The 23,827-nt window shown below is 65.3% G+C and overlaps 1 protein-coding gene across 4 annotated transcripts in view; it reads left to right on the top strand.

Moving 5' to 3' along the window:
- Positions 1-4,218: 4,218 nt before the first annotated feature.
- The window catches only part of Cbfa2t3 (CBFA2/RUNX1 partner transcriptional co-repressor 3), a 43,163-nt gene continuing 23,554 nt past the window's right edge, over positions 4,219-23,827 (top strand). For 3 of the 4 annotated variants that reach the window (XM_077105803.1, XM_077105805.1, XM_077105802.1), the window contains exon 1: positions 4,753-5,003. The gene's annotated coding sequence lies outside the window, so the exon portion shown is untranslated. Of the gene's footprint in view, positions 4,280-4,752; positions 5,004-23,827 lie in introns of those variants that run through there. The other variant, XM_077105804.1, reaches the window with a different exon arrangement.

Here is a 23,827-nt window from a genome sequence, read left to right as displayed (position 1 = left end):
CAAGGAGGCCTCAGTCTCCCTGCCCAGCCGCGCCCACTCCCACCACGGCGCCTCCTCCTGGGCCGCTCCCTACGGTCTGGAAGGGTGGCCTTCGTTGCCCAAGGCCTCCTTCTGGTGGACATCACCCCCTCTGCAGAGATGGAGTGGCCAGGAGAGGGCCGAGACTGAACCCATATGGTCAGAAGTGAGAGCCGCGGGTCGGAGCCCATCCTGGCACGGCCACCCCTGTCCTGCATCTCTTGGGGCCAGTGGCCTCATCTGCAGAAGCGGCTGGCTCCTGAGGTTGAGGAGGCACTGTGGACGGTGGGAGGGGCAGGGCTGCTGAGGGCCGCCCCGAGGCCTCGTCCTGCCCAGCGGCCTTCTGCCTGCGGTGACGGATGGTGGTTCTCTCACCCCAGCCTCGTTCTGCTCAGGGTGCTCCCAGCCAGGGCTCCAACACCGTAGAGACAAGTGACCCCGGGTCCCCAGGAGCACAGAGCCCGGCGGGGAGCCGCGGGGGCCCAGGCTGCAGCACCCTCTAGTCCCGTCTCAGCGCAGGTCCCAGGGCCTCCCCGGACCTGGAGATTCGTGTGGGGGAAAGAGCTGGTGGGGGACCCGGCAGGCTGGGCACCTGGCTGGGCACCTGGCTGGGCACATGGTGAAGGGAGTCCAAGGGTGACACTTGGGGTTGTGATATTGTGCTCATGATAATGGTTTTTGTCACTGATTCTGGTATTTTAAAATACTGGATCAGAATGCAATTGCTACTGATCACCCAGTTTTGGTGCCCCTGAAATTTCACCGCCCTGGTTGGCCCTGCTGATCCTTCTTTCCCACGGTGGCTCTGGGTTAGAGCTTGCCACCTCAGCTCCTAGGTGCAGCTGGAACACAGAGGCCATGGGAACCTGGGCCAGGAAGGTCCTGCTGGACCCCAGAAGGGCACTTCGGGCCGGGCTGAGGACAGTTCACCTGGTGACTGGTAGAGCCATCTTTGCTCACATACAGAGGTGGCTGCGAAACAGTGACACCCGAGAAGCCTCTGATGCACTCCCTGTGCAACCTTGCACTGCAGTCCTGATAAAAGGCAGACAGTTGGACCCCACACCTGCACTGTCTTTGTCTGCTGCAGCACGCTGCAGACTGGGGGATGGGGTGAGGGTGTCAGCAGGTGGTCTTTCAGATGGCTGATTCACTTACCCACATGCACTGCTGTCCAGATAATTCGTCCTCCTCCATGGGTGGGCCCCAGCCTGTTCATGCACCTTTCCAAGGATGGCCTTGTTGCCTCTGGCTTTGAGCAATTGTGAATGAAGCTTCTCTGAACCCCTCCTGGCAGGGATTTGTATGGGCCTGTGTTGAGCTCACTTGGGTAAGGCAGTGGAGGCCGGACCATGCCTGTGATCCCAGCAACTCGGGAGGCTGAGGCAGGAGGATCCCAAGTCAAGGCCAGCCTCAGCAATTTAGCAAGACTCTGTCTCAAAATAACATAGAAAGGGCCGGGGTGTGGCTCAGTGGTCATGCACCCCGGGGTTCAATCCCCAGGACTACTAAATAAATAATGAATGAAAATGAAACTCCCCTCTTGTGTGCGGGCAACACTAAGGAGCAGGAGCAGGGTCGGTCGTCTGGTTTGCCAGTGGTGAGGCCCCCAAGCCCTTCTCAGGTGCACAGCCCCGGGCGTGCCTGGGCCTCGCCGTCCCACCTGCCCACTTGCCCTGGCCGCTCCTAGACAGGCGCCTGCTCAGACCTTCCTCCTGTGAACTGGGATCTGTCTTCTCTCCAGGGAGGTGCTGGGCATTCTGGAATAGGCAGCGTCTCCGAGCCGCTCCCCAGTTGAGTCTTGTTCTCTGCAGAAGTTGGAGATGTTGGTGAAGTGCAGCTTGCCGAGCTCTTCCTTCACAGTCATGCTGGTGTCCCACTCAGACCTGAGTGGAGATCCAGGTGTCCGGGAGTCAGTTTGTATATTTTTAAACAGATGATGGTTCCTATCCAACAGCCATGATCCCCAGACCCACTAGCCACCGGCTTATTCACACTCAGAGTAGGTCAGGTTTTCTACTCGTGGCAGCTAGACTTCTGTTGCAGATTCTTGGAGATAACAGAAAAGCGTCTGTGGGAGTCCAGAGTAGCTCAAAAGCTTTTTGCAGGCCACCGTGGGTGATGGCAGACATGTGGGTGATGGAGGCACGTGGGACGTGGCAGGTGGTGCTGGGTGCCTGCACTTGGCCAGGGCTGCCCGGCGTGAGGCTGACCAGGTGTTGGAAGAAAGACCTGTGGTGCAGCAGAGGCAGCACACCACACTGGGGTCCATCTGTGTGGAAACCAGAGCTGGCAGCTATGGGGACTGAGGGGCGCTGCCCTTGGGGACGGTCAGGAGAGCGGAAGCAACTCAAGTAGGCCTGGAAGCCTGAGAGTGGCCGTGAGGCAGAGGAGCCCCCAGCTGCGGCAGAGCACCTGCCTGGCACCAGCCTGCACAGGGCCCTGGGCAAGGCAACGCCCGTCGCAGGCCTCCACAGGAGTGGGGCCTCGAGGCGTGGGCGAGCTGGCTCCCTTGGGGTGGCCACGATGCCAGAGCAGGGAGGTAGCTCCTTTGACGAGAGTTGAGCTCCTGACTCCAGACACAGCCCGTCTCGGGGGCTCTGCCTGCGTGTGTCTGGCTTGGGGTTGGTCTCCGGTGGGTGCTCTGCCTGGCTGGTCAGGCTGCAAACACCTCAGCCTGGGTGGATCCTCCTCCTCCAACACAAGCTGCAGGGCCTAGAAGCACTGTACGGCCAACGGGGAGAAGCCCGGGAGGCCAAGTGGGCGGCCATGCCCAGCGCAGCAGCAGCTGTCAGCACCCATGATGTGAGCATGATGTGGCCGGGCTGGGCAGTGATCGGCCCGCTCAGCACAAAAGGGAGCCCAGCCTCTATGTGCCCACCAGCCACAGCTCTCAGGCGGGCACCAGGGACCTCTCAGGAAGGACGCAGTCCCATCTCAGCGTCTGGGGGTCAATGGTTGTGAGCGCCGCTTCATTCAGGAACCCCACAGCTATTCAACACAGAAGATCCACAGAACTGGGGCAGCGATGGGCCCCCCATGAGGCCCCGTGAAGGGCCATGACCAGCCCTGTCTGGCCTCCTGCCCCAGGGGTCAGAGGCGACACACAGCCCACTCCTTGCACCCCAACATCTCTGAATCAGGAGGCAGCTGGGGTGAGAACGGCGGGGTGCTCTCCTTCCTTTGTGGCACACAGCACAACCGCATCTCAAGTCCCGGCCCTGGGAGCCCAAGGAGGCAGGGGACTGGTGTCAACCCACTCAGGCTTCAGATCCACACCCTTGTGTGCAGTGGGCTTGGGACCCGTGGCTGCTCCACAGAGCAGGAGAGGCACGTGGGCAGACACCAGCCAAGAGTGACTGGAAAACTGGGCAAAGTACAGGCAGATGATGACTGAGGGCTTGAGACCACAGTCAGTGGTGGGACTGGACAGACCTCTGCCCAGTGCCCCTGGAGTGGCCGGTGGGCAGGAGCTCCCACTCTGTCTCAGTTTACCTTCTCTGCAGCCCCCAGAGCCACATCCCAAGAAGGACTGGGGAAGGGAGAAACAGGCAGAGCAGCAAACCTGGCAGGAGAGGGACTTCTTTTGGCACATGGCTGCTTTTATACTTAGCAATTGGAGACCTTGAGTCTTCACATGCAGATTTATGCCAAATGAGATGCAAATCAAGGCACTGCTGCTCTGAAGTTCTAACCCCTTCTGTCTCCTAAGAGGGTGACCCTGGGACCCTTGCATGTCTCTAAGAAACAGTGTGTGAGCCCGGGGTGAAAGAAAAAGAAAAGGCGCCAAGTTTACTAACGTGAACCAAATGGGCAACCGCATCAGATGTGTCAACCAGCCCTCCAGGAACGGGGCAAGGCGGCTGGGGCTCAGGCCCAGGAAAGGAGGGAAGAGGAGAAAGTAGGGCGCGGAACCGGCGGGGCAGCGGTTTGGGGCCTTTCTGCAGGCCGACATTAAAATGAATGATATGCAAACGTATGCAAAGCATATGCGAACGCCCGGCCGGGCTGCTGGGGGCGCGGGATGCTGCGCCCTCCCCGCAGGCCGCCCAGCGCCGCGGGGACCGAGGCCGAGCGCGCAGCGGGGGAAGCGCGCTCCCTGCCGGCCGAGCGTGGAGGTGGCCCCGGGTCCCCGCCGCCCCACCGAGCGCGCGCTGGGGGCGCGGCGGCCGGAGGAGGGGCGCCCTGCGCTTGCCTCCCGCCCGGGCGCAGACGCCTTGGCTGCGGAGCTGCGAGGCCGGTGGCCGCCGACTGCTCCGAGGTGGGTGTGCGCAGCAACGCGGGCCCCAGCCCTCCCGGGGCGCGGCCTGCGGAGCGGGCGGGGGCGGCGCGGAAAGGGGCCCGCCCGCACCGTTCTCGGGCCCCGCGCGGCCCACTCCCGCACCCGCGCCTCGCAGGACAGCGCGCCCGCTCCCGCCCGCACGGCCCCGCGCTCTGGGCGGCCCCCGCGTCCCAAGCCCGGCTCGCTGCCCCGGGGCGAGGCGCGAGCGGCTCCGGGCGTGGGGCGGCGCCCTCTCCCGCGCCGACCGCACACCGGCCGGGCGCCTCTCCCGCGCCGACGCCCCGGGGCGGAGCGAGCGCAATGGGCGCCGAGCGGGAGGCAGGTGGCGCAGCAGCGGCGGCAGGGCGCGGGAGGCGGGGGCGGAGCGCGCGGGGAGGGGGCCGCGGGGCCCCGTGAGACGCGCGGGCGGGCGCGCGGCAGCCGAGCAGAGGCGCGGCGGCTGGACGCGGCGGCCGCAAGGCCAGACCGCCCGGGCGGCGTGCGCGCTTTGTTCCCGCGCGGGCGGCTGAGCCCAGCGGCATGGCCCAGGCGGCCGCCCCGCGCGCTCCGGCCCCTTGGCGCGCCTGAGCCCGGCGCCGTGCGAGAGGACGACGCGCCGATCGCCCCCAAGTTACGGAGGTGCGGACGGAGTCCGAAGGCAAAGACGCTTCGGGAGCCGGGTGGCGAGGGAGCGACCGCCCGCCGCGCGCCGGACCTCGGGACCGTAAGTGCTGTGTCCGCCCGCGCGGCGCCGCTGTCACCGGCTCAGCCCGCGCTGTCGTCCCGGGTCTGCGCCGCAGCCGCACGGAGCGCACGGGCCGCCCCCGCCCCCACTTTACAAAGTTGGTGCCCGCGGCAGGGTGGAGCCAGCTCAGCGCCCACCCATTTGGGCGAGTGCACCCCCAGGTGAGCGGAGAGCCCGACCCTCCGGGGGTGTGGTTAAACTTAAGGTGCGAACTGAGCGCCCGGCGGCGCGGAGTCCCGCGACTCCGCCTGGAGCGACCGGGTTTCCTGACAAAGCTCCGCGGCACGGGGGACAGGGCCCGGACTGGGGAGGCAGAGGGGTACCCTAGGAAAGACTGGGGTGGCCTGGTGGGGGAGGAGGGGCTGCTGGCTCCCTCTAGCTCCTCCCCCTCTTGTTTTGGTCTCTGAGCTGCCACCCAGGCAGGGGTTGCTCGGTGGTGGAGCAAGGTGTGCCCTGCTCCGCGGTGGGGAGGGGGGCCCGCAGGTGCTCCCTGGGTTCTGACGTTCCAGGTGCTCAGGCCAGCCCTGGGGGCGATCTTGCTCACAGCCTTTGGGAACCATCCATCTGTGTGTAGGGCAGGCCTGGAGCCAGGCTGTGGGAACAGTGGGGAGGGAGGTGTGAGCTGATGAGGAGGGACAGATGGCTGGACTTTCAGCCCCAGTCGGCAAGGTGGAGCAGACGGCAGCCAGGCTGGAGGCACCAGCTCCCGGGCCTGCTCTGAGCACAGGCTCTGAACTTGGTGTGTCCTGGGTGGCCAGAGTGGCCGGCAGACCTGTGAGCCTGGAGCCCCTCCCCCACAGCAGCCCCCAGCCGGGGCCTGACCCTGACCCGGGCAGTAGCTGGGAGGAAACACGATCTTGTGTGCCTGTTTGTGGGTTAGTCTGCGTGGCCATCAGGCCCGTTCCTTAGACCCTGTGGCCAGGGTGTCAATTCACTGCCTGACTGGGTGTGTGTTTCCTCCCTGGACCCAGAAACAGGAGGTTCCCGGGCGGCCACTCAGTCCAGGGCTGGCTGGAGACAAAGGGCCCAAGGTTTCCAGCCCTGGCATTGCCCCTGCAAGTTGCTGGTCCAGGCTTGAGAAACTTCTTGAGACTGGCACTCAGCTTTCTCCCAGACCTCCCGGGTCAGGGCCTGGAGTGAGCGTCCAGCCTCACCTGCCCAGTTTGCACAGCCAGCGGCCCCCGTTTTCCATGCAGGGGAAGGGGAGGCAAGGCCCTGCAGGCAGTGCCTGGACACATACATGGAGTCTGTGTGGGGAGCACCAGGCTGCAGTGGACAGTGGGAGCCAGAAACGTGGTTGGCCCTGGGCAGGCAGGTGCCGGTGGCAGGGAGCTGGCTGGCGGGCTCTGTCTTGAGCACCCTGCCCCAGAGCCATACTTTGGCATTGTTTTGCTGGGCTGAGACCACTCCTGTGCACGAGAGGGAAACACAGAGAAGGAAAGCTGAGAGCTGGAGGGGCAGCTGTTGCACTGGTGCTGCCCAAGCTGGACGGTTGCAGGCAGGGAGACTATCACATTAGGACCAATTTTCTGGTGGAATCTGCCGCACAGGGTAGATGCCATATCTCTGTTGATTGGGGGAGTGGGAGGCGTGTGAGTGGTTCTTGGTGCTGGGGCCTCTCACTGCTGTGTGCAAAGCCTGGGCTGGAGAGTGGAGGTCACCCCAGCCTCCCCCATGCCCTCTGGGGCTACTGTGCCACCCACCAGTCCTCAAGGTCCTGGTCTCTCCTCCTGTCACCGGGTCATCCACATAATTGAGTTACCACCTCCAGGAAAGCTCTGGTTCGGCTCCGTGTATTTTCTTTTCTGCCTGACTGGAAGAGATTAATTTTCCTTCCTACGCATGGATCTGAAGACGCCGGAGGGCTGGGTCACTAATCTGCAGGATCCCTGCCGGCAGGGTTGCCACCGAGGAGGTGGCACTGCTGCCTCCTCGGGGGCGGGCCTCCTCCTGCCCTGCTGCCCTGCAGGCGGGCTGTGTTGGGGTTTCTGACCATCCAGCCCCCCGTGCACCAGGGCAGCAGGGTGGGCCCTGTTTCCTCCCCAGGAGAGGGGGGCAGGAGAACCTCAGTGTGTCTGCACCTGTGTGTGCACAGGCAGGTGTGCACAGGACCCCGTGTGGGGTTAGCTGGTGTGGTGGGTGCCAGGGGCGGGAACTGGGCTTGCTGTGTCTGGGCCTTCCTGTCCTGCTCACTGCGGCCCAGCTCCGAGTCCCACTTGCAGTCGCTGTCCAAGACCTGTGACCACTTGAGGGAGGTGACGCTCTCCCTCGTCCTGGGGACAAGAGTGACCACAGCCAGCCCTTCGAGTTGTGGCCTCCTCTGCTGCCTGGGCCCCAGGGTCCTCTTCCTGGGCTCCTGAGCCCACCTTGGCTCTGCGGTGACTGAGGTTGGCTCAGCAGTGCAGGAGCCTCCCCGGGCCTGCCTTAGGTAGGTGGCCACAGCTGTCATGGATACCTGGGGGCAGCCGCAGGACAGTATGCCTCGACCTCTGCCCTGTGTGGGTCATGCAGACCCAATACCCGTCTTACCCAAGTGGTTCCTGGCCTCCTGAGGCTCTGGCCGCCCTTTGCTGCTGCCCACCTGGCATGCTGCGGCGGCGGGGGGGGGGGGGGGGGCGGGGGTCCTTTGAGACCAGCTATGAGCCCAGCATCGCCTGCTGTGTGGGCATGGTGCTCGCTGTTGTTGGAATCAGGTCCAAGTGGTGATGTGGCTTCTGGGCCTCCAGGGCTCAGCTCCAGGCTGGTGACAGTGTGGCCCTGCTGTGGCTGCTGACGGGACAAAGCAGGCTCCGGGAGTGTGTGCCACCATCCCTCATTCTCTGGGCAGGTGTTGATTGAACACCTTTTTGCTGGGCCAGGGCCGGGCATTGTTGCTGACGCGGGTCCATCCGGCTGCACTGGGCGAGGCGTGCCCCCCGCTTCCCGTTCACACCGTCCCTGCAGGTGGCTGCTGTGGACCCCCTTTCCCACCCCAGGAGGCTCAGAGCTCACAGCTCAGCGGTAGAGATTGGGGAGCCCCCTGCAGTGCTATCCGGTGCAGCAGAGGTGGGCACCCTGGAGCTTCCAGCCAGTGGCCAGTACGGGGCTGGCAGGGCAGTGGGCTCGCGGAGCCCCTGGCAGCTTGTGTGCATCCTCAGCTGAGACCACCCTGTCCACTGGAGGGGAGGGGACTGGATGGGGGAAGAACATGATTGGTGGGAGCCAGCAGGAGGGCCAGGGCTACTTTGGGGCAGTTCACAGGGGCCTGGGGTCTGGTTCAGGCCATGGGACCCCATGCTGATTCTACAAAAACAAACCTGGCTCTTGTCTCCCCAGACACTGCTGTGACTGTGGCCAGCAACTCAGATCTTCTCCTGCGCAATAAGAACTGATCCTGCTTCTGAGCTGCCCTGTGGGATGCTCTAGGGGCTGGTGACAGGGGAGGGCAGGCGAGGGCGAGCCGTGGGGATGTGCCCTGACCACCTTGGCTACCTTCCCAAGGGAGCAAGGGCAAGAAGGGCCATGGGGCCGCACCCCCATGGAAGCCCTGCGCCCTCGAGCCCCAGCCTGACCTGGCCTGGGCGGGGCCTGCTGCAGTTTCCTGAGGCGATCAAACAGAGGGCGGACTTCTGCTCTGTGCAATTGGTGGCATCTCACAGGAGCCGGCTGTCCCTGGGAAGGACAGCAGAGGAGCTGGCCTGATGGGAGGAGGGTGCTGCAGCCAAGGCTCAGGCCCCAGGCCCCCTCCACTCAGGCGCTCAGCCCCCACCTGCTCCCGAGTGTGCCCAGGGGCCCCCAGGGCTGGAACCCGGTGGACGTGGCAGGAGTTTGAGGATGTCCGGCTCAAGCGCTCTTCTGTTTACTTGAGCACAGTCCACACAGCAGGCAGCCGGTGGGACGGAGAGGCCGCCCTGGGAGATGCCCCCGGACACTCCCAGGGCAGGTTGGGAAGGCCCTTGTGTGCCCCAGTGGCCTGGCGATGGGGGACTCCCGAGGACCCCTGTAGCACCCAGTGACCCAGGGAGAAACCAGCCGGCACAGGACACTGGGTCCCATCTCACAGGTGGAGAGCTGGCAGGTGGGATGGAGGGGTAGGGACACTCCCCAGGACCAGGCCAGAGGCAGCCACAGCCCCCAGTCCAGCTGGGAGTCCCTGCCCTGTCCTGAGAAAGTGGGGAGTGAAGGGACAGCACTCCCCGTCTCTGAGCCCCGTCTGGGTTGGATCCCCTCCCACAGCTCTGGGACACTCAGAAAGGCCCCTCTCTGTGCAGACAGTCTCGGGCACTGGCTCTCCTGTGGCCATGAAACATCATGGGTGGCGCAGGCCGTCGTCCTCGGGCACACCAGCACCGTGGTGGGTGTGGGCATCAGGCGTCTGCGCCCCGTCCTTCCCTCTGGCCCCACCCTGGATGCTCAGCCCATCCCTGCCACCTCCTGCAGAACAGGGAGCAGAGAGGGCTTGTCCCGTGGCACGGCAGACCCCGTGTCCTCCTCCCGCCTAGGGACAGCAGTGAGCTCAGAGCCACTCCCTGAGCACAGAGGAACCAAGGCTGGGGGTAGGGGCCACTAGGACTCCAGACCACACAGGTCCCCCAATCCTGGGATTCTGTGGCTCTGCCTCCTCCCTCCACCCCAGCCCACCCCACCACAACCTTGGCCCAGCTGGACACTCATGCACAGATGTCCACTCATGTACCAGGCCAAGGCAGGGAACGCGTAGGCTGGTGAGATGGCCCGACCCCTCTGAGCCTGGGTGCCCTCTGTCACACCTCGAGGTTCAGAGCTGGCTTCTGTTCCACTGTCCTTTCCTAGTGCCCAGTACTGGGCATCTGGGCTGAGATCCTCTGGTTTCCCTGCTGACCGTGCATCTTGACCCTGTCTGCTTCTCCCTCCTGGGAGCCAGGGTAGCCAGGGTCAGGTTGGGTGCCGAGAGAGCGTCAGGCTACCAAGGGCTGACCTCTCCTGGCCGGCGCCTCCTTTGCTGCTTGCATGTGACCCGAGACACTCCGTGTTCCAAGCTGTGACCTCTTCTGTGAGCCACTTGCTCACATGGGCCTCAGCTGTCCCCATAGGCTAAGGGACACAACCCTGCCCTTGAGGGGCCAGGGCCACCTGCACCATTCTGGTGGCCCAGCAGCCACATTGAAAAAGAAAATGGCCAGGCATGGTGGCGCACACGGGGTCCCAGCAGGTGGGGAGGCTGAGGCAGGAGGATCCCAAGGTCAAGGCCAACCTCAGGAACTTGGCGAGGCCCTAAGCAACTCAGTGAGACCCGACTGAAAAGTAAAAAGGGTGAGGGTGTGCCCAGTAGTTAGGCACCCTTGGTTCCATCCCCACGACCTAAACCAAGAAATAAGAAAGAGGACCCGGACGAGCAGGGTCAATCTGTGCCCTGTGTGCTTTAATCCAGGACTCGTGGACTGTGACCTGGGCACGCAGCAGCTCCTCCTGCTGGGGGTCTTCTCCCTTCTGGGCTTCTGAGCTCACTGGGCAGCGCAGGGCGGAGGAAGCAGGGAGCCCCAAGTGACCACAAAGTGAAGTGACCACCCTGGCCCTGAAGATGCAGGGTCAGGTGCCCAGCAAGGCAGGCAGCAGAGGGGAGCTGGCGGGGGCCCTCTGGGAGCGAGGAGGCCGGGGGCTGCAGGGCAGGGAAGGGCTCTGGCCTTGGTCCTGCACCAGCATGTCCCAGGGAGCCCCAAGTGGCCAGGCTACCCCTTGAGAAGGTCACTGGGCAGACAGGCAAGAGGAGGCCTTGCAGTGTCCAGCAGGAGCAGGGTGGGTACCAAGGGTGACCACGCTGGGGCATACGCTCCTCAGGACCTGGAGTCTCCGGATGCTTGGTGCCCAGCAGACAGGGTGTCCCCCTGGACTCCTCTGAGGCCAACTTCTGAGGTCAGCATGGTGTCCTCTGGTAGGCCTGCCGGATAACCCCTGCCACCGCTTTTCATGGGTGACAGTGCTGCCGCTGGGGGAGGGGCAGCTGCCTGCTGGTGGGACGCCCTTGCAACGGGTTGTTTGGGCAGCTTTAATCCAGGACTCGTGGACTGTGACCTGGGGACGCCCAGGGGCCAGCGTCCCTGCCCTCTGTCCAGGGCCTCGCTGGGCACCCAGCAGCTGGGACTGCCGCACCCAAGGCTCTGCCTGGGGGCCCCGGGGTCTATGGAGGTCGACGCGTGGCCACAGCTGTCCTGAGCTGACCTCAGAGTCACGGGGCGCCACTCCTCGCAGCCTGGGAGCGGGTGGCCGGGGTCGAGCCCCTGACCCGAGTCAGGACGGGCTAGAACCTGGGCTGCGTGGGGAGGAAGAAGTGGCAGGCGGTGGACAGTTCTGCTGCACATCAGCTTTCTGTTGCCCGCTGCTGCCCGGCCCACAGGAGCAGGGACACGTTAGATACTTTCCCTTGCCGGAGAGACCCCCAGTGGCTGAGGCTGCTGTCCTCCTGGTCACCCTGGCTCTGGTCCCATGCAGGACTGGGAAGCCAGGTGGGTGGTCCTAGAGAAGAAGAGATGGACCCTGCCCTCTCCACCTGACTGGACCCTGGGCAGAGCCATGGCCCCTGAGGACACATCCAGACGATGGCCTTGAATGTGGGGCGTGAGCTGTGACAGTCCCTGGCCTCCTTCCCTGGCCTCCGCCGCCTCCCGAGCAGCAGGGAGGACCTTGGGTGGCCACCTGGCTCCCCTCAGTCGACCCCTCTGGCTTCCAGCTGCCATGACCCCCCCTGGTGGAACCCAATCCGCACCCACAACGGCTCAGAAAGGCCCATTCAGTGAGCAAGTGGCCACCAGAGGGCTGACCTCCACGCTGACCCGCGGGGACCCTGGACCCTAGCCATGGAGGTCTCGGGTGGACTCATCATCTCTCCCGCAGAGCTCAAGCTGCCGCTGCTGTCCCAACTGTCCTCAGGCCGGGCGGGCAAGGAGGGCGGGCAGCAGGTGGGTCAGGCTCAGGCCTGCTTCTCGACAGGGACACTGCTGAGGCCTGTGGGGGAGGGCAGTGGCTGGCAGCCTGTGACCAGGCCCTGAGGCAGGGGGAGTGGGGTGGGCCACAGTGGACTTGGGCCAGGCAGAGTGGTGTCCCACAGCCCCCTTGGAGACGGATGTGGTCATCCACCAAGCCAGCCCTGAAGGCTGTCACTCCGTTCAGACAAGGAACCCAAGGCTTGGGAGTCCCCACCCTGGTGACCGCTGGGCACGGCCACCCATGCTGACCCACTGCTGGGCACGGCCGCCCAGGCTGACCCAGCTCAACACCCCTCCTGAGAAAGGCCCCGACAGACAGGTCCTCCCCAGTGCGTCACGATTCCGTCACACTCTCTGGTGCCGCCAGCAAGAGGTGGCTGGTTGGCTGCTCCATCCTGAAGGCTGTGCCCTGGGCAGGGCCTGCACGGACATTTCCAAGGCCAGGTTGGGACGATGTCCTGGTACGAGAGCTTAGTGAGCAGCAGGGTGTCACGCTGGGCACCGGAAGAGGACTGCCGTGTCCTTTAGGAGCCAGACCTGCCTGGCCTGAGCTGGCATTCACCGGTGCCCCTCACCCCCGGAGCCGCCCTGGGAGGTCCAGGCGGGTTGAAGTCTCACCAGGCCCCACGGCAACCTGTGGCCTGTGACTTGGCTGCCCGGTCCCCGCACAGGCCCCTTCTCAGGTGGAAAGGTGCGGCCCAGCATGTGGCCAGTGCTTCCCATGGGCAGGGCCACCCCTCCTTGGGAGATGCCTACTGGTGGGCAGAAGGGAGGCTGGCGAGACCAGCCCTGCTGGTCAGCGCTGCCTGGAGAAGCCCCTGGACTGCCGGATCTCACGCAGGGCCCTCTTCTGGCTTAGGCCCTGTGCCCTCTAAGGAAAGCCTGGTGGCCAGCACGGGGCGTGGCCCCCAGGAGCTGGGTGGGGAGGCCTCCTGGGCCCCAGAGCTGGCCGCCGCCTCCCTCCCTGGGAAGACTCCCCGGGCTGTTTTGACTTGGCAGGGCCCAGCCCCAGATCTGCAGGCTCCGGGAGACCATTGGGTGGAATGAGTCAAAACATCCAGAAGGTTCCGCTCGGGCGGCAGGCGGCAGAGCCAGCTCCGCGTCTCCCCCAGAGCAGCTGCCACCCCGGCTGCGGTAGTGCCAGCGCCAGCACCCGGCCCATCTGCCCGCCTGGCACCTTCCCAAGGCAGAGACAGGGAGAGGATAAGCTGGGGCAGGGCTGGAAACAGACTGTCCACCCACAGTGGACACGGCCTGTCTTCCTGGGTCAGGGAAGTGACAGGCAAAGGCCGTTGCTGTGTGACTCCAGGCAGGCCCCTGCCCTCTCTGTGTAACTCCACCTTGGGTTGGCAGAGCTGAGACAGTGGGTGGACACCTCACCCTGGGTGGGGCACTGTGAGCACGTGACCTGTGGCTCCCACTTTCTTCTAGGACTGTCCCTCTGTGAGCCTCACTGCCCTGTCACCCAGGTTGGTGTGAAGACTCCGGCCCCAGAGGACCCTGTGTTTCATGCACAGAGCGGGTTGAGCCCAAGGTCAGCATGTCAGCTGACCAGGTCGTTCACCCATGGGTGGGCCCCCGCACGTCCAGCCAGCCTGGCGATGGGCTGAGTGTGGGCATCGGATGTGGTCTGACGAGAGGGGCCTGTCCCCCTGCAGGGGGCTCTGCCTCGTCCCAGGGCCACACTGTGGGGACACCAGTTGCCGTCTCCCGGCATCTCAACGGCCGCTGTAAACCAGAGCCCAGCAGGCCTGCCCCACCCCTGGCCCTGGGGGCCCTGTCCACACTGACCGGCCTCCCCCCCCACCCCCTCTGAGGTCGCCCTGCCCTGCCCTGGGAGCCTCCGCTTGAGCCTCCCTGGCCCTGGGCCCGCTCCTCTGTTCCCAGGGAGTCTGTTGTCTGAGGCCACTTGCCGGCTCCAGGAGGACAAGGCCAGGGCCCGCAGGGACCTCCCTGCCACCCACCGCAGAGTTGTGCAGCAGGTTGTCTGGCCCAGTGGGCCCAGCCTGTGCCACTTACCAGGGCTGGGCATGTCCTGGGCCCTGGGCACTGTCCCCGGTTCTCACAGCAAGCCCCGACCCCAGGAGGTGACACAGCTGGGCCTGGGCCTGTGCCCAGGTGGGGAAGCAAGGCCAGAGCCTGCCTGGAGGTCACTGGGCCACCCCCAGCAGGCACCCCCCCCTGTGTTGTAGTCCTGAAGGACGGGACTGGGTGGCCCCAGGAGCCCAGGCCTCCCAGCAGAAGGTGCGGTGCCGAGCCAGGTCCAGAGTGGCTTGGCCTCCTCTACCTGGGACGCGCTGGGAGCGGGGACAGGCTGGCCTCCACCCGGGCAGAGGATCGTTTTATTACTCAAACTGGTGAAGAGGCCCAGAGGAGCGGCCCAGACCCTCACAGTGACAGCAAGCTGGCCTCAGCCCAGGGACCCAGGACACCCCCAGGCCACAGGCCGGAGCTCAGCCTGGGGCAGAGGCTACAGCAAGCCCTTGTCCTCCTGCCTGTGGGCAGAAGAGAGGCCCATCTCCTCTGAGCGCCACAGGCACCCACAGCAGAGAGTGGACGGGCCTCTGCCTGGAGGCCACGGTCTCCCCACCCCGCCCCAGCCCTCTCCCTCCACACCTGTCAGTCCGGAGCCATGGCACTGGGGCCCCATGGAGCCGGGCAGCTGTGTAAGCGAGGGCTGGGAGGCCAGTGTGAGCACAAAGTCTGGGTCAGAGTCCCAGCTTCGTCCCCCTGCCCTGTGCGCTGTGGGCCCTCTCACCCTCTCTGGGCCTCAGTGCCCCGTCCCGACACAAAGGGAGTTTTTAACCTCTCACATACACCAGGGCGGCTCCCAGGCTGCTGGGTGGATTAAATAAGCTATCGGTTGGCCACACAGAGACTGGGCCACAGGAACATGGGTTCGAGTCCTGCTCTGACCTGTCCCAAGCCTGGGAAGGCCACCACCCTCCTGAGCTGGCTTTGACCCAGGAGATGGGAGTGAGGGCGCACCTTGGAGACCAGGCGAAGGGGCACGGTGCCTCGGTCCTCGTTATTTACATGCTGGGAGTCGGATGGCGAGCGGCGGTGTTTCCAGAAGGGGAGGAAGAACCCACCGGTGGGTCTGGAGCAGTGGGCCGTGTCCTGGGGGCTTCAGGAGTGTGCTCACACTGGGGCTCCCCAGATGCCAGCACCCGCTCCTCTGTGTGCTCCCGACAGCTGACAGGTTGTGCCTCGGCACCTGCTGAGGGTGGGCCTGATCCCACCACCTCCCCTGCCTGGAGCTTGGGGTGGGCCTTGCCCCAGGCCAGGCCGTCTCTGGCCTCCAGTGAGGCAGAGGCAGACGCAGGCCTCTGTCTCTGGGCCTTGACCCCTAGCAGCAGCAGGACCTACAGGTGAACTCCAGGACCTACAGGCAGCCCGGGACAGGAGGGGCTGCGGGCCAGACCCCCACCCAGGGAGATCCCGGAAGAGGTGCCCACTTGGCAGCCTGACCAGGAAATCCCGCTGGCAGGGTGCCACCACCACCCTGCCACCCCGATCTGGCGTCACCAGCCAGACGCTGCGGATGCCTGCCAGGCAGGGGGAGGGCTCAGGCTCCGGTGCCACCCTTCCTGCTGCCTGCGTGTAATTAACAGAGTAATTAAAAACAGGATGAGTTAATTGGTGTTCATTTACGTAGCAGATGTTTTTAATCGAGGCAGGAAACAATTTACCTGTTTACATAAACAATGGCAGAGGCGTCTGTAGAACACGCTGTCGAGCCTTTTCCTCCTGGCCCAGGGGGGCGAGGCTGGCCGCACCCTGACCTCCACGGCCCTGGAGCCCAGCCTGGCCGCGGGCGGGGCAGGGAGCCCCAGGAGGAAACATCTGCCGCTGCGGGAGCTTCCAGGGAGCTGCTTCCTTAAATTCAGAGAAAGGGTGTGGTGTTCCTGGGCGGGGGACACGGGCACCCCAGCCTGCCCACGGGGACCCCTCCCCAGGCCCAGCTGGCCTGCATTCAGGGCCGGCATTCGGGTGATCGCGACTGAGGGACGGTGACCGTGCTGCTGGCGGGGGCACGGGGTGCTGTGCCTGCACTACCACGGGGTCTTCCCTGAGTGGCCACCTTTCCAGTGCTTGGTGGCCATGGGTCTGGCCAGTGCTGCACAGTGCAGGCCTGGACCTCTGCACCCTGCAGGGGCACTGGAGGCTTTGCGGAGGCAGGAGGCTGGGTGCTGGGAGCGCAGCCCCCCAGGGAGCAGGACTGGAGCCGCCTGCGCACGGGCACCGACATGGGCCCTGCTCTGTGGCACCCCGTCCGTCTCCAACTGCGAGAGTCCCACGTCGGGGCTGCAGTGCGGGCTGGGCCTGCATCGGAGAGGCCTGTGCTAGCTAGGGCCCAGGTGTCCTTGCTGAGAGTCCAGGGCCAGGACCTCACCTGTTGGGTGCACAGCAGCTGCTGGCAGAGGTGGCTTCAGGCCAGGGCTCCGCACCTTGGCTCTGGAGTGTTGGGGGAGCAAGCTTCACCTGGTCCTCACCTGGCATGGGGGTGACCGCCTGGGCCAGGCTGCCAGGGAGCCCACGGCTTACTGCCCAGTCTGAGCTTCCTTACCTGTGAAGCAGGTGACGGGTGACAGGCTCACCTGGGTGGACTGTGTGGACCTGAGGCTCCGGGCAGCACCCCAGTGGGGAGTCTGCACTCTGCTGACCCCCAGTTGGAGTCTGTGGGACCTTCAGAAGTGGTTCCTAGAGCAAGGAGATGGAATGTTCTGGAACCCAGCAGGAATGGGCCTGGGAAGAGTGGGCCCCTGGCCGCTCAGGCACGAGGGCCTGGTGTGAGGTCGGCTGTGGCGAATGCTGGGGGACGGGCTGTGGTCAGGGGCCGGCTGGGTGCCCTTAGAAGGGACGCCTGGCGTTCTTGCTGGGGTGAGACAAGACAGAAAGCCACAGGCCGGCCCCTCCCAGGCTCATGAGTCCACGGGGCTCGTGCTGCAGAGGAGGGGACACAGGTGGGAGTCCGGAGGCAAGGCCTGCCCAGCCCTCTCCAGGGGCAGGCTCTGCTGGGACCCTGCTGGGGCAGCATCTGGGCCCAGGTGGGTTGTGTCCCCACCAAAGCGAGGAGAACCAAGTCTCAGGCTCCCGGCACCAGATCCCAAGCCTGTGCACACGTGTCTCCTGGGCACGGCACGGCACCTCGCGGGGCTGTGGTGTGGCCGGGAGCGTCCCAGGGAGCAGCCGGGCCCAGCCCCGGGTTGCACATCTTTAAACCAGGGACACACTCGCCTGGCCCCTGCGGAGGGACCCTGTGCTGCTGCTGGCCTGTCCCCGCGTCGGAGGACCTCCCGGGCAGCTCCTGCTGTCCCCCGGAGGTGGGCTGGTGAGCTCATTCCTGGGCGCTGAGGGGTGGCCTCCCAGTTCTGGGCTGCCCCCTCACCCCCCCCAGGTGCCTTGCCCAGCTGTTTGTGGTCATCTTGTAAGCAGCAGGGCCATGTCCCCGGGCCTCACCACATGAGAGGACACTCCTGCTGGGCACAAGGCTCACACACCCCTGGCCCTGCTGGCAGCACGTCCCCTGCTGGACGCTCTGCCCTTCACGCCTCATCCAGAGGGCCACACCGACCAGCCCCATAGCCAGAGAGATGCCCACCTCGGTCCCCCACCTGACCAGGGCAGTCTGCAGGTAGAGCAGGTGCAAGGCAGTCCCTAGGCAGGGACTCCCTTAATCCCACAACCACTGTCCAGGGGACACCAGTGAGCCCTGCCGGACACCACCCAGAGGTGGAGCTGAGGCCTGCACTGGGCCTCCTGACCCAAAGCCTGTGTCTGCGCCTCACCCGCCCATGAGGTCCAGGGGGGGCTCCTGCTTCGGTCGCAGTGTGCAGAAGGTGACCACCTGGGCTGAACTGACCCGAGAGGAGCCTTCAGGACACTCCCACCGCCTGAGAGGTTGGGGTCAGTGTGGGAGTGGCCCCGAGGGAGGAAGGACTCTTCAGAGGACTGACCACCTGACCTCCTAGGCATGTCCTCCCATCTATGGCCAGCCCCCCATCTGCCGTCCACCCATCCCTCCCACTGACCCTGTGTGCCCGACTCCACAGACCTTTGTCTCCCAGAGGGGCAGCTCCAGCCTGTCTAAGGTTAGACTAGTGAAGGACTCAGATATGGAACCAGGAGCAAGGGGTAGCCATCCACCCGGGCTCCCCCACTCACCCAGCCACCTGCCCACCTGCCCATCCACCCTCCACCCACCCATCCCTCCATCCACCCTCCACCCACCCATCCCTCCATCCACCCTCCACCCACCCATTCCTCCATCCACCCTCCACCCACCCATTCGTCCATCCCTCCACCCACCCACCCACCCATCCGTTCATCTATTCATCCACGCACCTATCCATCTATGCATCCCTCCACCCACCTACCCATCCCTCCATACACTCATTCACCCACTAGCCATCCACCCACCTATCCCTGCACCCACCTGTCCACCACCCACATGCTGGCTGCTCACCTGCCCGGGCACCTTGCCCACGTTTGCCTCGTGGCTGTTCGCTCAGCCCTGCCATGCTGACTGCAGATGGCGACTTCCTGGTGGCATGAGTGCCTGGGGTGGGAGGGACCAGATACACCTCCGGTCCCAGAGTGCCGGGGACAGTGCTGTGTGCGGAGGCCCCTCCTCAGTCGCCGCCCCAGCCTGGCAGCCGCCCCTGGCAGCGGGCGGCCCAGATGGCGGAGCTGCCTCCCCAGGGCTCTCGGGGAGTAGCTGGCCCTCAGCCCCAGCAGCTGGGTGAGGAATGTGCTTCCTCTGAGCGCCAGCCGCAGGGTGAGCAGGCCTGGACATCTGGATCCCATTTGCGGCCCTTTGGAGCGCCTGGAAGATTTTAATTCCAGCCACTCTGAGCGTCCACCCTCCCCGCCTTTTAACTCTGCTCGGCCCAGCATGCCTGGAAGGCCATGCTCTGGGCACTGCCAAGGGGCATGGGACAGGGACCAGGCACTTTTGGTTGGTGGCACTTTGGGGTCTGTAGCCAAACCAAAGCTCAGGCCCAGGCCCCTTCAGTGACGCCGTGGGCCAGGATGGGATCGCCCCGCCCACTGCCACCGGTCGGGACCTTCCCCCGAGGGCCACTTTCCACGTCAGTAGGTACACTCTGGTGGTCAGTTCCCAGGAAAGGCACGTGGGACGTATGGCACACAGAGAAGGGTGTCCAGCCTGATGCTCGGCCAGCGCAGCGTCTCCCGATGTCCGAGCCCCTGGGCCCTTCCTGGCGACTCCCCCGGCGAGGAGCCCGCATCCCACCCGCGCCACAGGACAGGCTTTGTGAGCTGCACAGAGGGCTTGGCCGTGGGTGTCACGCGGTGCCTCTGCCCTTCCCCGTAGCCCTGAGTCCACTCTCACGTGCCGCGGTTCACGCGTCCCTTAACCTTCGTCTCTTTGAGGCTGGGCCTCGCCAAGTTGCCTGGGCAGCTGGATCCACATTCCTCCTGCTTCAGGAGGCTGAGGGCCTGGGGCACAGTGTGGCCACACACCTGTGCCCTTCCACATGGGCAGCACCGGGCATGTTACAGGTGCTTAACAGGCGTAGGCCCCTGCTCTGGCCCTGGGCTGCTGCTGTTGGCAGATGCTGGCCAGTCTTGTCCTCCCTTGCCCTGTCCCCACGTCAGCCTGCCTACAGCCTGAGTTTCAGGGTCCTGGGTGCAGTTTAACTGGCCGGCCTTTGTGTCCACCTGCCCATGCCGTGGTCACCCTCCACAGTGCTGTGCTGAACGTCCACCCAGGTGGGTGTCGGGGCACCAAGGTCCATCCTTAGCGATCCACGGGGTGGGAGCACTTGGCTGAAGCTGAGATGCCACCACAGAGGAGCAGGGCAGGGAACTGGGGTGGCGCTGGCCTCAGCCTCTGCAGCCAGGTGCCACAGACCCTCTGCTCCTGGCGCCCAGCCTGCCCTCTGCCCTCTGTAAGTCCCCACTATTGGCCTCCCTTCCGCCTGGCTCAGGATTTGGAGTCCCAGAGGCACCATGAGCTCCGGCAATCCCCGGTCACGCCCTGGACGCCCAAGCTGTGTGGCTGGCACGGCTGTCCTCCCTGGCTGGTGGCTCTGCAGGTGGGCAGCTGGGGCAGGCTAAGTGGCCGTCCCTTGGCCTCAGTGGGGCTTGCCCTGGAGCCTGTGGTCAGCAGTGGGTCAGGTCAGCGGCTCTGCTGAGCGCCAGGCTCCCGTGTGCCAGGGCTCCTGCAGGCTGGCCTGCGCCCTCACCAAGGCTCCACCAGGGAGCAGTGGGGCCGGGCCTGGCCAGCCCTCATCTTGTACTGCTGGCCGTCAGCCAAAGCAGGCCTGGGGCCAGCTCAGGACCAAGGGCAGGGAAGCTGCCTGTGGGGGAGAGCTTCGGTGGGCACCTGGCGGCCGTGTCCCCTCATGGGGGAGGGTCTGAAGCAGCCGGAGCCAGCGGGGGTCCAGCCTGGCCACGGGCTCACTCCTGGGCCTGCAGACACCTGCAGGGGCATCTGTTCCCGGCCTCCCACAGCAGGGGGCAGCTCCCAGGCCAGCTGGCTCAGGGAGGAGCCCAGGAGGCCACACAGCAGCCTTCTCTGAGCACCAAGAGCCAGGCCCTGCTGTGGATGCCCTCTAGGAAGCAGGTGGCAAACACGAGGACCCTGCGATGTGACTTGGTGCTGGAGGGGGGGTGTGGAGGGCGCAGTAGTTTGAGTGAGGTGGTTGGGGAAGGCCTCTTTGAGGAGGGACCTGGGAGCCAACCCTGAAAGGTTCCCACCTTTCAAGGAGACGGCCTTGCAGATGCAAAGGCCCTGGGGCAGGCATAACAGTGCTGGGTGGTAGGACTGGAGGGTGGCCAGTGCCGCTGGCCAAGATGGAGCCAGAGGCATGGAGGGAGGCCCTGGGTCCCTCTGTCACCCACCAGGCTCTTTTACAAGTGATAGTTGGTCCCCTCTTCCTTGGTGAACCCAGGTTCATCAGAGGGAGCGAGAGTTCAGATGCAGCTTGAGCCCCAAACACCCCAGACTTGGATGGGCATGGTGCGTGGAAGGGAGCAGAGGCCAGGTCTGCCTGAACAGGGCCTCTCCCTGGGCAGGGAGCCAAGTGGCATCGCAGCTCCGAGCCTCAGATCCCTGTCTGCACACTGGGCTCCACACGCGGCTTGGCCAGGGGGCGTAGGCGAGGTGGGGGTCCCGGCCGCTGCTCAGGCCCTTAACACCCTGGGCAAGGACAGCCCGCCAGGCCCCACCGCAAGGCACGCCGAAGAGGGCCTCGTGCAGAGCCCACGCCACGTGCAGGTCTCCAGGGCGGCTGCCCGTGCTGCCTCCACAGGGCTGGACTCAGCCCGACTGTGGTGCTGCTGAGACCACGGCCGGGCAGGTCCTGGGAAGGCCCGGACTCCCCTCCCAGTGCTGTCGGAGGGTGCCTGAGAGGGGTGGCTGCCTGGCACCCGCACAGGACGGTGGAGGGTCCTGAGCTCGCCGACGCCCGGGTTCTGTCTCTGCTCACCCCAGGAAGGGTCTCATTTTCCTGGTGGGTAGTGGGAGGCCCCCTTCTCTGCCCATGTGGGAGCCAGCGCTCTTGCCATGGCCACCTGTGGCCTTCATCATCGCCCAGGCGGGTGCTGTGGGGTCCCCAGGTCCTGAGTGGCCAGCACTGGACAGTGGGACGGGCTTGGTGGCAGGCAGCGAGTTAATGGCCAAAGGAATGGTCTGACCTGGGTGAGACCTCTGAGGACAGGGAAGGGCTGGCGGGAGGAATCCGGACTTGGCCCTGAGTGCCCGCGGGGGCGGGCGGCCTGCTGACCAATGGAGGGAAAATACTAATCCCTTTATTTTTACTCCTTATTCATCGGGCGGCGGGACCTTAATGGAAGCCAGATGTGGGAGCTGCCCGCTGAGCCTGGGACTCCCAGGGCTGCACCCACCCGCCCGCCACGCCTGCGCTCAGGCCAGCCCCCCTCCCAACGCTTTGGAGGAGGGCTGGGAGAGCTCAGCCGCGGTCAGCACCGGGGTCAGCTCAGTGTCCTGCAATAGCGAGAGGAAGCCCCAAGTGCCCTCACTGCCCCTCCACCTAGGAGTCACGCCCCGGAGAAGAGGCCCCTCCCCCTCCCCGTGGGTGCCGCCCCTCCCCCTCCTGTGGGTGCTGCCCCTCCCCCTCCCGTGGGTGCCGCACATTCTCTCCAGGCTGCTCCAGGAGAGTCAGTGCCCCGGGTGGCCTGGTGGAGAGAGCCTGGCTACGTGACACCCCAGGGACTCTAGACCTCAGGGAACCCCAGAGGCCAGTCCCTGCAGCGGAGGGGAAGGAGGGCACAGTAGGCAGGGACACACCTAGGCCTCTGCTGCGTCTCCTGGCTCTCGCCACACTGGGCAGCCCTGCCGTGGCTGCCGTGCGCCCACCTCACCTGTGTCAAGGCCACACCGTTGCTTGTTAATGGCCTCAGAGGAAGCCTTCTTGTACAGGGGCGTCCCCACGGCCCCTGATGTAAGGGCTTCCCACACGGCTCATTGCCACCCACAGCTCATGGCTCCTGGACCTGCCTAGGACCATGGGGGCCAGGACAGTGTCCATCTGCAAAGCCAGTGGGCACCACTCTGGGCGCTGTGCTGAGACATCGCCGGGTGGGTTCTGCAGGACACCCTGGAGCGTGGCCCCTCTGTGTGTGGCCTTGCTGCAGACCCCTTTAAACAGCTGGGCGTGGAGTCCAGTGTGAAGGGTTGGGAGCGGCCTTCTGTGGAGGTGAAGGAAGGCGTGGGCAGGGACAGTCCAGCATTGGCTCAGGCATCGGAGCGGGGAGCTGGGCGGCCTGCCGAGCTCTGGTCTCTGACGGGTCACCCAACCTCCTCGTCCTTGGTCTCCCCATTTTTCCCACCAGGGTGGTGACACCCAGCTGTTGGGAGCCTCTGGGGCGCTACCCAGGACTCGTGGGGCTGTGCAGGCAGCTTGGAGGGACTGCGTGGTGCCCAGGGATGCCCAGTGCAGTCTGGACCCAGCTGGGAGGTGAGGAGCCTCAGTGGGCTCCGGGTCCTGCAGGTCCTCCGAGGAGGCCAGCACCACCTCCTTCTCTGCGACAGGGCAGGCTGCTCCCCGGGGCCCCCGGGTCCTTGCTGAGGGTGCGGCGAACCTGCCTGGGTTGGGTGAGCGTGGACGACCACGTGGTGCTGCTCACGTCCTGAGAACCTGCAGAGGCTCCTTGTGTCCCTTTTCTGCGTGAGTGGCCAGAGGGTCCAGGCCCTCTGCAGGGCCCACCTCAGGGGGCCGAGGTGCTGAGCTGGGTCACCTGACCCCAGGCAGCTCCCACCTCTGCTGGTCCCTCAAGACCCTGGAGACGCTGGCAGGTGCCCAGAGCTGGGGAGGCGGGGACTGTCCCCTTGTCAAGGCTCCCTGGGTTCTTGTGGTTGTCCCTCAACAAGCATTTGCTGAGCACCAATTGTGTACCTGGAGTTGCTGTGGGTGATGCAGCCAAGGCGAACAGACATGGCTGTCCTGAAGGGGACAAGCCCGAGGTGGTTCTGGGGGCTGGCCGAGGGGGCTGCAGGCTCTGCAGGAGGGTAGCCATGGGGCCTGGGCAGCCCTGCCCTGCTGCAGAGGGCCAGGGCAGGAGGGGCACAGAGGCCAGGGCAGAGGGAGTGCCGGCCATGTGGCACGTCCTGGCTGGGGTCGTCCTGTGGGGGTGGCCCACCCTCTGGCTCCTAAGATGGCCAGGCATGGGGTTGACGTGGGCCCCTGACAGGGCTCCAGAGCCTTGGCCTGCTGCCCAGCCAAGGCCTCTCCGGCTGTGCAGTGCCCTCGGGTGCCCTGGGCTGTGGGGACAGTTCCCAGGGGCGAGGAGACACCGGGGGACCTTGGCCTCTCTGCTGCTGGCTCATCTGCGTGACGCTGAGAGAAAGCACCCCAGAGAGGCCCGTGTCTG

Source organism: Callospermophilus lateralis, chromosome 18, assembly GCF_048772815.1.
Source record: "Callospermophilus lateralis isolate mCalLat2 chromosome 18, mCalLat2.hap1, whole genome shotgun sequence".
In the NCBI taxonomy this organism is placed as follows: Eukaryota; Metazoa; Chordata; class Mammalia; order Rodentia; family Sciuridae; genus Callospermophilus; species Callospermophilus lateralis.
The sequence above is the reverse complement of the archived record's forward strand: the minus strand, read 5'-3'. Positions and strand labels throughout refer to the sequence as shown.